Source organism: Dama dama, chromosome 8 (genome assembly GCF_033118175.1).
Source record: "Dama dama isolate Ldn47 chromosome 8, ASM3311817v1, whole genome shotgun sequence".
Lineage (NCBI taxonomy): Eukaryota > Metazoa > Chordata > Mammalia > Artiodactyla > Cervidae > Dama > Dama dama.
In genome coordinates, this window is record NC_083688.1 from 37,189,168 (window position 1) to 37,202,959 (window position 13,792).

The 13,792-nt window shown below is 39.5% G+C and overlaps 1 protein-coding gene across 8 annotated transcripts in view; it reads right to left on the reverse strand.

Moving 5' to 3' along the window:
• The window catches only part of MAP2 (microtubule associated protein 2), a 288,854-nt gene extending 276,104 nt beyond the window's left edge, over nucleotides 1–12,750 (reverse strand). For 7 of the 8 annotated variants that reach the window (XM_061148873.1, XM_061148872.1, XM_061148871.1 and 4 more), the window contains exon 1: nucleotides 12,525–12,750. The gene's annotated coding sequence lies outside the window, so the exon portion shown is untranslated. Of the gene's footprint in view, nucleotides 1–7,283; nucleotides 7,604–12,524 lie in introns of all 8 variants that reach the window. The other variant, XM_061148865.1, reaches the window with a different exon arrangement.
• Nucleotides 12,751–13,792: the final 1,042 nt, after the last annotated feature.

Sequence of the window (13,792 nt, forward strand, 5' to 3'; positions counted from 1 at the left end):
TTTGTTTTCTATTGAGAAAATGTCTAGGAAAAAAGTAAACAGCCCTGAAATATGCCAAAAGTATAATCAATCAAAAGTCTGGTACACTGTGTTTAATGTTAAGTCCAGTAGAGCATTACACTTGGTCTACAAATATTTGAAAAGCACATTTAAGTATTTGAGCATAAGCAATATATACATGAAGAGACACACTAATCATTAATCTCAAAGGTGACTTAAGATCATCACAAAATTGGATTAGTTCACTTACTGAATTTCAGCGCATTTGGGCCATTACCCGTAAGAAGCAAAATATGTGTAATTTGGTTATTTAATTCATTTATAAATTCTGATATTGGTTGTTGCTTGGTACCTGATCTTGTTTATAACTAAAGCTGCTATGGGGAAATAGTCAAAGAACACACTCATATTGAAACTGCACTGATTTTTGTGACTACTTTTCTCAAACATGGATTTGTAATTTTCTGTTTAGATTTAAAAAAAAAACAAAAAACTTAATTTCAGATCCAAAACAGCTGCAAGGGTTAAAATTACTTATATAGGTAATACTCCAGTATCTCAAGAAAATGACACAGTTTAGGCTACTTATGTTTAGACCATTTTATTAGACTATATCAACAGAAGTCTAATCTTGTCTCTACCATTGATTTCTAATTTTCTAAATTATTTCTCTCTTGTTATTTAAGACATCAGTGAATGTTACAGATATATCTACAGGGATTTAGAAGACATAATTAATCTCTGAAAACTCTTATGAGATTATCAAAAAGAATTGCTTCTACTACCTTAAAAATTAGAACGCACTGCCAGTCAAATAAAAGTCAAACCCTTTATCATGGTCAAGAGAACCCACGAGGCCTGAAACCTGCCTTCTGCTCTCTTTCCTGTCCCATCACCCTCTACCATGGTCATGAGACTCCCGTGCCATTGGCTTTGTATTTGTTTCTCAAATATGCCAGGTTTCTTCCTGCTCTTAATGCTGTTGCTTTTTCTATTCCCTCTACCTAAAAGCTTTTCCCCCAAATGTTCGTTTACTTGGCTACTTTTCATTATTCACGTCTCCAGGAGCAGCTTATCCCATCCGAGACAAGCTCTATCGTATGTTTTTGTTTTCTACCTCTTACAGTAATTTTTTATGTCTGAAATATTTAATCATTTATTTGTTTACAAGTTAATTTCTGTCTCCCACTATTAGAATATAGGCTCCATGAAGGCAGGGATCTGTGTAGTTTGTCCCAAAATCCTACATATTCAGAAAACTTCCTGCTGCATGTTCAGGATCCAACAACCATTTGTTAAAGAAATGATTTATGAACCATGATATTTGAAATACATTGGGCACACTAGACTGATATTTAAATGAAAGAAAAAGAGAATATCTATTTGTCCTGTAGTGTTTAAAAATGTTAAAATTTGGTGACTGTGAAATTTTTTTAATAAATTTTCTATTTAGAAACAAAAAAAATCTTCAAGATAAACACTAAGTTTCTTTTCATGAAAAAGAATATCTGTACAAGAATTTTTTACATTTCAGAGAGTTTGGCAGTTTAAAATAATAATGTTATAATTTTTCAAGTAGTGATTAATAATATCCCTGTTACACATACTAATTTTGCATGAGCAAGTTTACAAATATGTGTTGCCTGTAAAATAGTATGTATAGATTATTCATAATGCAAAAGTTAAAAACGAATTATTCCCAAGAACATCATTTACTACAGATATTATTTTAACTCTTTATGGATCATTTAGATTTTCAGACTGGTCAAATTCAGTAAATCATATCTAAGAAGAAGAGGACAAAATATCTTATTTCAAAAGATTTGCTTTCATACGTATGCATTACTTATGTGCAAATAAGGTGGTTTTTTTTCCAGATTTATGGCTCAAAATAAAGATATTCAGGAGAAGCTAATGTGCACAGCCCATTCTATCTCAAATAGTCATGGAAAATATTTTAAGGAATTTTGTTCCATCCATTCAATGATAAAACAGTAACTCTAATTTTGATTAATGATTAAATATGTCCATTTAGAGAATTAGGACATACTATATGACATTCTCTAACAGAAGGAGGACATTAGAATTCCTTCACTCCCTAAAGAGTGGTATAGTTTCAGTTTTCACTGACTAGAAATATATTTCTCTTTAAATATTTAAGCATGGTTTCTGCTCGGTTTCTTTACTCTAATTTGCCCATCATGCTTTTCAAATATTTGTCAACTTAAGACTCTAAGGTGCCTAAGCAGTGTGGGTATAGGTGAAGCTCTACTGAACACAGTAAAGATGGAAACACCTAATTCTTATTTAATCTGCTGTCTCCTTGGATGAGGCAAAGAAACAAGATGCATGGAGCACTAGAGGCAGAGAAACAGGAAAACATACAAGAGTAGGAGAGTTCAGAGGGAAGCAGACACAGACATAGAGGCCACAGCCTTTCTAGCTCACTTCCTTTTAGCTAAAAATGTTAAAGCTGGGGAGACACAAAAGGAAAGCTATTTCTGAGAAAATTTCATTGTGCAGAAAGAAGTTTCCACCTGGTTATTTTTGTTGGATTTCCCTTGTACACAGACCCAAGTTTAAACACAAACTCAAGCAATCTGGAGGCATCAGTATGGATAGTTGAAGTTCAGAGAAAAGCTCCCTGGCTTTTCAAGTAGCTTGAGTCTGGGCACACATCCCCAGAGAGTTTAAATGTCTGTCCTAAGAGATCCAAACCACAGGAATGAACCTGGAGCAGCAGCCGGGTCAGTGTTTCCTGAATCAGGTTTAGACGCACCACGTTCAGTAGTGGAACTGGCAAGGAGCTCGTTGGAATGGCCTTAAAATGCTGAGTTTCTCCCTCTTTCATATTCATGCGAAAGTCACAGTTGAGTCACAAAGTGGGGGAGGTATGACAGGCAGATCACCCCACCCTTAGGTCAGAGAACAGGAGTATAACCTGAATTGGAAGAAGAGTCAGAGTGAGACGGTTCTTCATGGGCACCTCCTTACCAAGAGCTGAGTCTGACCTGAATAACAATTTTAGGCCTGGTTCCACCACTCAGAATCTCAGGAAAGTCATTTAACCACTCCCTGTCCCAGTTTCCTTACACGCACATCAGAGGTTCACACCGTTTGCTCCTAACTTATACATACTTCAGAAGTCTTAAGAACTGATGTCCCTTCTGCTACAGGGCAGAGGCACAGAAAAATATACTTTATGTTTTCATTTGTACAAGCACACAATCCTTCTAAGCCACTAATCAATAGAGTTACAAAATGTCACTCTGTTATATAGACTATAAACATATTAAGCAAAAGGAAAGGATTTCATTAAAAATACATTTGCTCAATATCAGTTTTTTAATGGAAATCAATATCAGTTTTTTAATAGAAAAATTAGGATTCTTCTCCCAAAACCTGATGGAGGTCTTTCAGAAAGGGCTGAAATGGGGACAGAGAGACTGTCCTAGACTGTATAAAGTTTAGTAAATTACAATTTTGATATGGACCACCTTCATTTAATATGTTTCTATTCAAAATAAAGTAAAACCACACCCCCTAATCATGGAACTTATGACTGAGTCTAATAAGCACTTTTCAAAAATCCACAAAATGTCAATTTTACCAAAGACCAATTAATAGTCTATAATAGTTTACATCATACAATTGTGAATGAGGCAAGCTTTAGTTTGAGATGCAATGGCCAAACCCATTTAAATAAACCCTAGATCATACCCACTTCGTGGTTTCATAAAAGATGTAGCTTCCAGTAGGATGCTTGGTGCTTTCTCGGAAGCAAAATTTCTGAAGTTCCACCAATACTGGTTTCTCCTCTTTAAAAAGAAGAAAATATGCAGTTTCCATGCAATAGCAATGTCATCTGCACTTCCTAAAAGATAAATTTAAGTGACCAGTATTTCAATTTAGGACACTTGATCAACATGGAGATGCTTTGATATTGAGTACCAGATTTAGCTTTATCATTTCAATTCAGTAATGGACAATAGAATTTGGATCATATCTCTCAAAACAGAAAAATATAGTAATTATTTGAAATTCGTTTAATTTGATTTTATGATTGAAAACATACACCATTGTTTTTCCTATAAAAGTGTATTTAAAATCAAATATTCTCATGTGAACATCAAAGTATAATTTTCAATTTTTTATAAATCAACTGTATAACAATTTATCTCAACTATGAAAAAATGGGATATATAAATACTAATATAAGGCTAACAGCAGTACATGAACCGAGAACTACCAAATGTACAAGCTGGATTTAGAAAAGGCAAAGGAACTAGAGATCAAATTGCCAACATCCTTCGGATCATAGAAAAAGCAAGAGAATCCCAGAAAAACATTTACTAATGCTTCATTGATTATTTGAAAGCCTTTGACTGTGTGGACACAACAAACTGTGGAAAATTCTTAAAGAGATGGGAATACCAGACCACCTTACCTGTCTCCTGAGAAACCTGTATGCAGGTCAAGAAGCAACAGTTAGAACCGGACAATGAACTGGTTCAAAATTGGGAAAGGAGTACATCAAGGCTATATATTGCCTGCTTATTTAACTTCTATGCAGAGTCAGTCAGTCAATTCAGTCACTCAGTTGTGTCCGACTCTTTGCGACCCCATGAACCGCAGCACGCCAGGCCTCCCTGTCAATAACCAACTCCCAGAGTCCACCCAAACTCATGTCTATTGAGTCGGTCATGCCATCCAACCATCTCATCCTCTGTCATCCCCTTCTCCTCCTGCCCCTAATCTTTCCCAAGATCAGGGTCTTTTCAAATGAGACAGCTCTTCTCATCAGGTGGCCAAAGTATTGGAGTTTCAGCTTCAACATCAGTCCTCCCAATGAACACCCAGGACTGATCTCCTTCAGGATGGACTGGTTAGATCTCCTTGCAGTCCAAGGGACTCTCAAGAATCTTCTCCAACACCACAGTTCAAAAGCATCAATTCTTTGGCGCTTAGCTTTTTTTATAGTCCAACTCTCACATCCACACATGACTACTGGAAAAACCATAGCCTTGACTAGACAGACCATTGTTGGCAAAGTAATGTCTCTGCTTTTTAATATGCTGTCCAGGCTGGTCATAGCTTTTCTTCCAAGGAGCAAGTGTCTTTTAATTTCATGGCTGCAATCACCATCTGCAGAGATTTTGGAGCCCCCAAAAATAAAGTCAGCCACTGTTTCCACTGTTTCCCCATCTATTTGCCATGAAGTGATGGGACCAGATGCCATGATCTTAGTTTTCTGAATGTTAAGCTTTAAGCCAACTTTTTCACTCTCCTCTTTCACTTTCATCAAGAGGCTCTTTAGTTCTTCTTCACTTTCTGCCATAAGGGTGGTGCCATCTGCCTATTTGAGGTTATTGATATTTCTCCCGGCAATCTTGATTCCAGCTTGTGCTTCTTCCAGCCCAGCATTTCACATGATGTACTCTGCATATAAGTTAAATAAGCAGGGTAACAATATACAGAGTATTTCATGTGAAATGCCAGGCTAGATGAATCACAAGCCCAGAATCACGATTTCCCAGAGAAATATCAGATATGCAGATGATACCACTCCAATGGCAGAAAACAAAGAGCAACTAAAGAGTTTCTTAATGAGGGTGAAAGAGGACAGTGAAAAAGCTGGTTTAAACTTAACATTAGGCATCCAATCCCATCACCTCATGGCAAACAGATGGGGAAAAAGTGGAAGCAGTGACAGAGTTTATTTTCTTGGGCTCCAAAAATCACTGCAGATGGTGACTGTAGCCATTAAATTAAAAGACATTTGCTCCTTGGAAGGAAAGCTATAACAAACCTAGACAGTATATTAAAAAGCAGAGATATCACTTTGATGACAGAGGTCCATATAATCAAAGCTATGGTTTTTCCAGTAGTCATGTACGAACGTGAAAGTTGGACCATAAAGAAGGCTGATGCTTTCAAACTGTGGTGCTAGAGAAGACTCTTGAGAGTCCCTTGGTCTGCAAGGAGATCAAGTCAGTCAATCCTAAAGGAAAACAGTCCTGAATAGTCATTGGAAGGACTGATGCTGAAGCTGAAGCTCCAATACTGTGGCTACCTGATGAGAAGAGCCCACTCATTGGAAAAGACCCTGATGCTAGGAAAGATTGAGGGTCGAAGGAGAAGGGGGCGACAGAGGATGGGATGGTTGGATGGCATCACCAACTCAATAGACATGAGTTTGAGCAAACTCCAGGAGATAGGGAAGGATTAGGGATGCCTGGCCTGCTGCAGTCCATGGGGTTGCAAAGAGCTGGACATGACTTAGTAACTGAATAACAACAATCCTGTGATTATTACATACACAAACACAAATATCACCATGATAGCCCTTTGGAAAACACAAAGTGAACACATTTTGTGGAGTAATAGATTGTTACAGGTGTTATGACTCCATATAGCAAAGATTTGTATGCAACAGATTGCAGATCTTCATTCAAATGACATAATAAGTACATGTAGTAAAGTACAGAATCAGATCTTTTCCTGGCTATACTAGATGACACTAACATAAAAAGAATGCACTACTGATCCTAAAAACTTTTTTTTTTGCTCTTTGTTTTCAAAGTGGGCCAAAGGAATGTGGTCTCATAAACACCAGAAAAACAGGCAGCTTATTGTTTAAAATACTGTTTTGTTCAAAAACATAGTTTAAAGAAAAGACTAAATTACAACTTTGAGAGGCACAATACCCAAATAAAGTAATATAATTTCAAAGCTGAGAATTATTTAATTGTGATGCTTCCTACTCAATAAAACTAGGAAACATTTTCTCATACCATTTTGTTATATAATTTCATATTGTCTGTTAGCAAGATAATACAGTGTTGTTGCAACTGTTACAAGAACACCACATGGGCAACAATAAACTCATTAATACTTTAATGCAATATAAAAGGTTCATACCAGCATGAATATTCTATCTCAAACTAAATGAGCAAGTCTGTATATTTACTTACAAGTTTGTTTTAAATATAGGAGATCTAGACAGTTAAGCAATGAAATATACTAATGGACATTCAAGACTGTATTTTATGATTACTGAGGGATGGATTCAGGATGGCTAATGACAACACTGTACACAGCAATGTAACTAGGGATATTTTATTTTAAATTAAAATAATTCAATTCAACTTAAGAGAACATCAGTGTAGCTAGCTAGCATAAAATGAAGACAGTGGACTGCCTGACAGATAATGACTACTGTGGGTGCATGCTCTATCGCTAAGTCGTGTCTGACTCTTTGCGACCCATGGACTATAGCCCACCAGGCTCCTCTGTCCATGGGATCTCTCAGCCAAGAATACTGGAGTGGGTTGCCATTTCCTCCTCCAGGGGTTCTTCTCCATTCAGGGATCAAATCCACATCTCATGTACTGGCAGGCAGATTCTGAGACACCAGGAAAGCCCGGATGACTTTACTAGTCAGTTTCCATTTTACTTGAAGTCACGTGAATAAAATAACAAAACACAGTTAGCTAATCAAAATTTTCATTTGAAAGCAGTAAGTTGTACAGCTACACCACTCTTACCTTTTTCAACTCATTTGAAGAAGGCTGGTAAGAACACAGCTGGGATAAACAACTGTCTATAAGATAAGGGAATCTGGGTCAGCTTGGGTACAAACAATAGGAAGACACAAGGCAGTAACTTTTCTTCCTGATTCAGAAAGGCTTTCCAAAGAAAGGAAGCAGGATCAAAGACTGGTATACAAGGAAAAGTCTGTTCAAGGCCAGAGTATATAAAAGTCAAGATCAAAGGAAGGACCAAGACAGTGATGAAGCCCTGAGAAGAAGTTGGCGTAAAACTGTATGTTAAATGAGAAGTATAGATATAATGGAAAATAAATTACAATAAAAACGGCAGGTTCTATTTTCTAAAAATTGGTGTTTTGTTTTGTTTTGTTTTTTGGCCAATACAAATTGAAAGCAAAGAGCAAAGGAAGGAAAGAAGAAAGGAAGGAAGGAAAAAGGGTAAAGAGGAAAGGAAGAAAAACAAGAAAGCAAGAAAGAAGTCCAGCTGTGTGATCTTAGAAGCTAAATTATTTTCTCTAAAAGGCCTATTAACATAATAGGCTCCTCTGTCCATGGAATTCTCCAGGCAAGAATACTGGAGTGGGTTGCCGTTTCCTTCTCCAGGGGATCTTCCCGACCCAGGGATCAAACCTGTGTCCCCTGCACTGGGCAGGCAGATTCTTTAACAATGAGCCACCGGGAAAGCCCCAGTTTATATATACAAATATTTATACAATTATATATGTTGTTGTTTAGTGGGTAAGTCATGTCTGACTCTTGCGACCCACTGGATTGTAGACCCCCAGGATGCTCTGTCCATGAGATTTCCCAGGCAAGAATACTGAAGCAGGTTGCCATTTCCTTCTCCTTCTATATATAATTAGATAGAGAGAATACATATATGAAAAAAGGAGGTTAGGTATACAGGGTCTACATTAGGACATTTACATAACTGATTCACAAAAAATTGCCTTTGAGGCTTGGGACACCACTGTCCCCATGTGCAGCCCCTTGTGTCCCATATCTGAAATACAATAACTGCTCAATTAAATGTTATTTTTTAGTTATTCCCCATTACAAAAGAAACAAATCTCTCTAACTTTATTTGAAGATTTCTTAAAGCCAGGAACCCTGTAGCATTTTTAGTGTCTCTACACTTAGTCCCCAGGAAAATATTCTGCATCCAGTAGAAATATAATAGACACATAACAAAATACATAACTGAAAAAAAAAAAAGAAAAAAAAATACATAACTGATGCTGAAGCTGAAACTCCAATACTTGGGCCACCTGACTCAAAGAACTGATTCACTGGAAAAGACCCTGTTGCTGGGAATGATTGAAGACATGAGGAGAAGGGGACAACAGAGGATGAGATGGTCAGATGGCATTACCGACTCAATGGACATGAGTTTGAGCAAGCTCTAGGAGTTGGTGATGGACAGGGAAGCCTGGTGTGCTGCAGTCCATGGGGTCTCAAAGAGTCGGACATGACTGAGCAACTGTCAAACAAATAAATAAATAAGTTGGAATAAATGCTCTCCTATATGAAGAGTAAAGGCTAAGTTTATAATAAGAGTAACAGTGTTGAAGACAAAATGCCTGGAGAAGACTAACATTCAAATAGGAGATTACAAAGAACAGAATGAAAGGAGAGGAAAAAAATCAGTGAAATGATCAAAATACTGCTCACACTTAAGAAGGTCTAGATTGAGCAGATCAAACTAGGAAAGGCGCAGAAAGAACTAACGTACAAAAGAACAGACATGTCTGAGAGAATCAGACATGACTCAAAGAGCTTAACAGCATCTTTGCCAGATACACCAGAGACATAAGAGTTCATAATTGTTTCAGAATATTATCTTTAGCAACATTCACTAATGCATTATTAATAACTTACCTAAATGACTGCTTTTAGGATTAAGAAATATGACATTGTTCTGGGGGTAGTGTTACTATCCACTGTAACTGTTATTTCAGATTCTTTATCTTACTCTGTCAAGAGGAAATTAAGCATTGAAAGGAATTCATTAACCAAGCAATCAACTTGAATACTAAAATCTCCAAGTTGGCTTCATACGCTCAATCTTATGGGGACATCAATGAATATTTTAAGGATGCACATACTATAATGTGCATCTAAGCAAACATTATCATTGCATTTTAAAGTCCAAGAGCGCAACCCCATTTTTCAAAAGCATAGCAATCCAGTCTGCTCTCTAGATGCTAGTAAAATGTTACCAAAAAAATGTGTATCATAAGAAAACATGCAAATATATGCCCATAAACATTCTTCTTCCTTTTCCCTTCTGATGTGTTTAGAAAATCTGCAAATTGATTTTAAGCCAAAAGTGGTAAAGGAATGAAATTATTCTTTCAGGTTTAGGGGATGTTGTGCCAAGTTTCATTTCTGGCTGCATATTTATGACCAAGTTCAAGATCCTTGAGAAGAAATACATAAAAGAGGAAGTACCCCTTTAACCTTAGCAGAGCAGCAGAGCAGAGGCTGCTGTGGGAAGCGGAAGGCTTCTTGGAGACGAGGGTGTGCTGCTGGTGTTTGCTTTCCACGGAGAGGTGCCTGCTCTCTCAATGAGTCTGAAGTAGCTACTAGGATGAGGTAATGGCCGTGCCAGTTTCACTGGGTCAGGCTCTGTCAGCACATTCCTTCTCCTTCTCCTCCCTGAGAAGGTGCTGTAAACACGTCATCCTAGGAGAGTTGCTACAGAGAACGAACAAATCCTAAATCCGAAATTCCTGAGAAAGCTGGCTCTGCTCTTGACAGTCTAGACAGAACTAGAAGCTTAAAGGAGCATAGATAGAGTCACAATAAACAGGTTATTTGATGGAGGTGAGGGAAAAGAAGAGAAAATGGACATTCAGGCATTAAAAAAACATGTTTAAAGGAAGGTCAATTTTTAATTGCTTAGATCTACAGATGTATGTTAAGCAATTTTCTGCTTATGGGGAAAAAAACCTTTAGGAAATTAAATAATACTGTAGCATATTATGAAATAATAAAAATTAAAATTAAATCAAGCACAAAGAGCACGAACCACTGATCCTAAAGGCACAATAGCTCTGCTCAATGCAAATTGTGGATTCCAGATATAAAGCTATGATAATCAGATAAAATTATCAGGGAATCAACCTTAAAATACACACACACAACAATACTTTTTAATTGAAAGAGAAAAATGCATTTCACCTTTTCTTGGGAAGGAAATGTTTCTGTGCATGAAGAGGGGGTGACTGAAACGCCCATGATATTTTTACAGAGTCATAAAGATTTCCACCAAAATACGTAGCAAGTGACCAGCTAAATGGGTGTTTTGTGTCACATTCAGGTGAAAGGCTATAATCTTCCTCTTGGGCATTCTAAAGAGCTTTTATTTATTTAATCTATTTTCATTGCCAAAAAAAATTATAATTGCCCACAGTGAAATGACAGGGTTACAGAGCCATGCATTATACTGGTCTGGTACCTGCCGCTCAAGCATGGGACATTTTGCATAACACAGCTCACATAAAAGGCTTTGTTCTCCATCGCCTCACTGCGGCTGCAAACCTCAATTTCACTTAGCAGTCATTTCCTCTCCCAGACCAATCATTTCAAAATAAATCATATTTTTGACATTTAATACCTTACCGATATTCATTAATCCCTTTGCCGCACATCCAAACTTATATACCACCCAACAGCATATATTTATTTGTTCTGCAGTACAAATGTGATTCACACCATAATCCCCAAACCTTCAAGGATAAATATTTTAAGATTCGTCTTTTAAGTACTACTCTCTTTTGCAAAATTAGGTATATATTATATGTGCGAATGTGTTTATGTGTGTGTGTTTGTGGTGTGTACCACCATACGCCTGTGCATGCTTGTGTGTGCATTTAAACAAAAACCTTTCACACTGAGTCAGTAATAAAGGGTCTATGCCCTGGAATCATTATGCTAAAGGTTTCCAGCTGATGGCAACCAGCAACTGTTACAAATGGGCTTGTAGCTAATGAAAGCTTTTTAATTTTCTGACAAAATCCCAAAACCCTGATGCCAGGCAGTATAACATCCATTTCCAGTTTTCAAGGATGTTTTTTTCTGACCCCATCCATTTTACTACTCCCTCCTCCCTACACACACCCAAACACACACATCCCCACTCCTGGCTCCTCTCAAACACTCTTTCTTTAAATTTTCATCCTGAAACAAAAGATGAAGTTGGGGAACGAAGACGCCAGGCACTGCAGCCCCCAAAAACGCCTTTTGAGAAGAAAAAGAAAAGAACTGTTGGACTGTAGATGCTGCCTCCCACTCCCATCTCTTAAAAAGAAAGACTATGTGGATATTCAAGCTCATCCAGACTCACTTTTTCGTATCCCGCCCTCCATCGAGACCAGACATTAATTTTTCATTTTCCTAAAACTATAAACATCTGTCAATCTTTCTCTTCCAGCTGTTTCTGGGACAATTACAGGGAAAATGATTTCGAATTGACAAGGCTTCTTTAACTTAGTCATCCGTCATTGTGCAGTTCTCTGCAATTCCATGGACCAAAAACAAACAAAAAAAAAACTAAACAAAAAACCTCTACTTCGAAATTCTCTTTTACCTCAGTATAAATCATTCTCTGTCTTTCCCCAGCTCAGGTAATATTAGCTCTAAAGACAAGTATCCCAACCTGATGTAAGTTCCCGGGCGCTTCAGAGTGGTACCTACCAAGGTCACACGCCCTTCTCCAAATCCAGAGCCCAGGTACAGCCCGGGTCCTCTGCTGCGCAGTAGTTACACCTAGAGAGGCCGGGCCTGAAGCTGCCGCCAGGTGGGAGACAGCTCGACCAACCTGTGCCTGCTCCCAAGACACGGGATGAGACAAATCCCTTCCCATCCCCGTTCCTTCCCTGGGCTCCTTCTCCTCCCTCCACGCGGTGGGCGAAGCAGGAGAAGGGAGAAGCACGTTTATACTGAATCAGAGGTGGGGAACGGCTCTCTTACCTGGGCGCGGAAACGATGCACCCGCAAGTCGCCGCTGCCACCGCTCAGGGACTTGAGGACCTAAGGTCCTCTGGAGAAGGAGCAGGGGGGTGGGTGGGGGTGGGACAGGGCAGGGAAAGAAGGAGGAGAAGGAGAAAGAAAAGAAAGAAGCGGAGGGGAAGAAAAGAAAGAGAGGAGGCGGAGGAGGATGCTGTCGCCGCGGCCGCCGAGAGCCCGCGCAGCCGGAGCTCCCGGCCCAGTCTGAGCGCCGCCCCGGCCGCCGGCTCCCCGCGGCCACCCCGCCCTCCGCAGGCCCCGCCCCCCGCAGGCCACACCCCCTCGCCCCCACAAGCCCCGCCCGGTCGGCGGCCCGGGCGGGGGCGGGGCTGGCGCGGGTACCGCCACAGTGTCCTGGCGGGGAGCGCCGCCGGCCCGCCTTCCGCAGCTGTCCGCCCGCCGCCCGGCGGGGACCGCGAGGGTGGCAGCCTCGGAGCGCAGGCCAAACCCCAGCAACTTCGGGCTTGGGACTGTGGGGGCCCCCTTTAAAGAACCCCTGCCCTCTCCGCCACCAGAAGCAGAGTGAGACGAGCACCTTTGGGACAGAGGGACCCATTGGACCCTTTTCTGATATCCTTGGTGAACTCGGAGTGGCGGGGGCGAGGAGGAGGGGAGGTGGCATCAGCTTTAGTCTCTCAAAGAGGCGTCCCCCATAGAGGCCTCTCTTTTCCCTTCTCCATCACTGTGACGGTGGGAGTTTCGGTTACCCTTCAGTGAAGAGGGCTCCCTGGCCTTGCCGCCACATAACCTCAAGATAGTTGCATCCAGAATAGATAGGAAAATTGGGGGGAAGCATGAGTACAAAGAATAACTCCTGTCAGTACTAAAGGAACAAGGCTTGAGGGTTTAGAGAGTTACTAGACCCCCGTTCGATCACTAGTCAGATTTGTTCATTGGTTTATTCCTTCTACAAATGTGTATTAAATTTGCTGTGAGTCAGGCACTGTTCTAGGCACTGTGGAAACATCAGTGAATAAAACAGAACTCCCCTCCCTCAAAAAAAAAAAAAAAAAAAAATACTTGCCTTGAACAACAGTACATTCTAAATAGCCAAATGCAAGTTCCAGGGTCAATTCATTTAGTATAAATCTCATGTATGACTGTGTCAAATAAGGATTAAAAAATGTTAGCCCTACCCCTCTGGCTTGTTTAATATGAGTATATAATTAGATAATGAATAAGAGTCTGTGAAGAATATGAAGAATGATACAAGAATAATGAATTAGCACAGA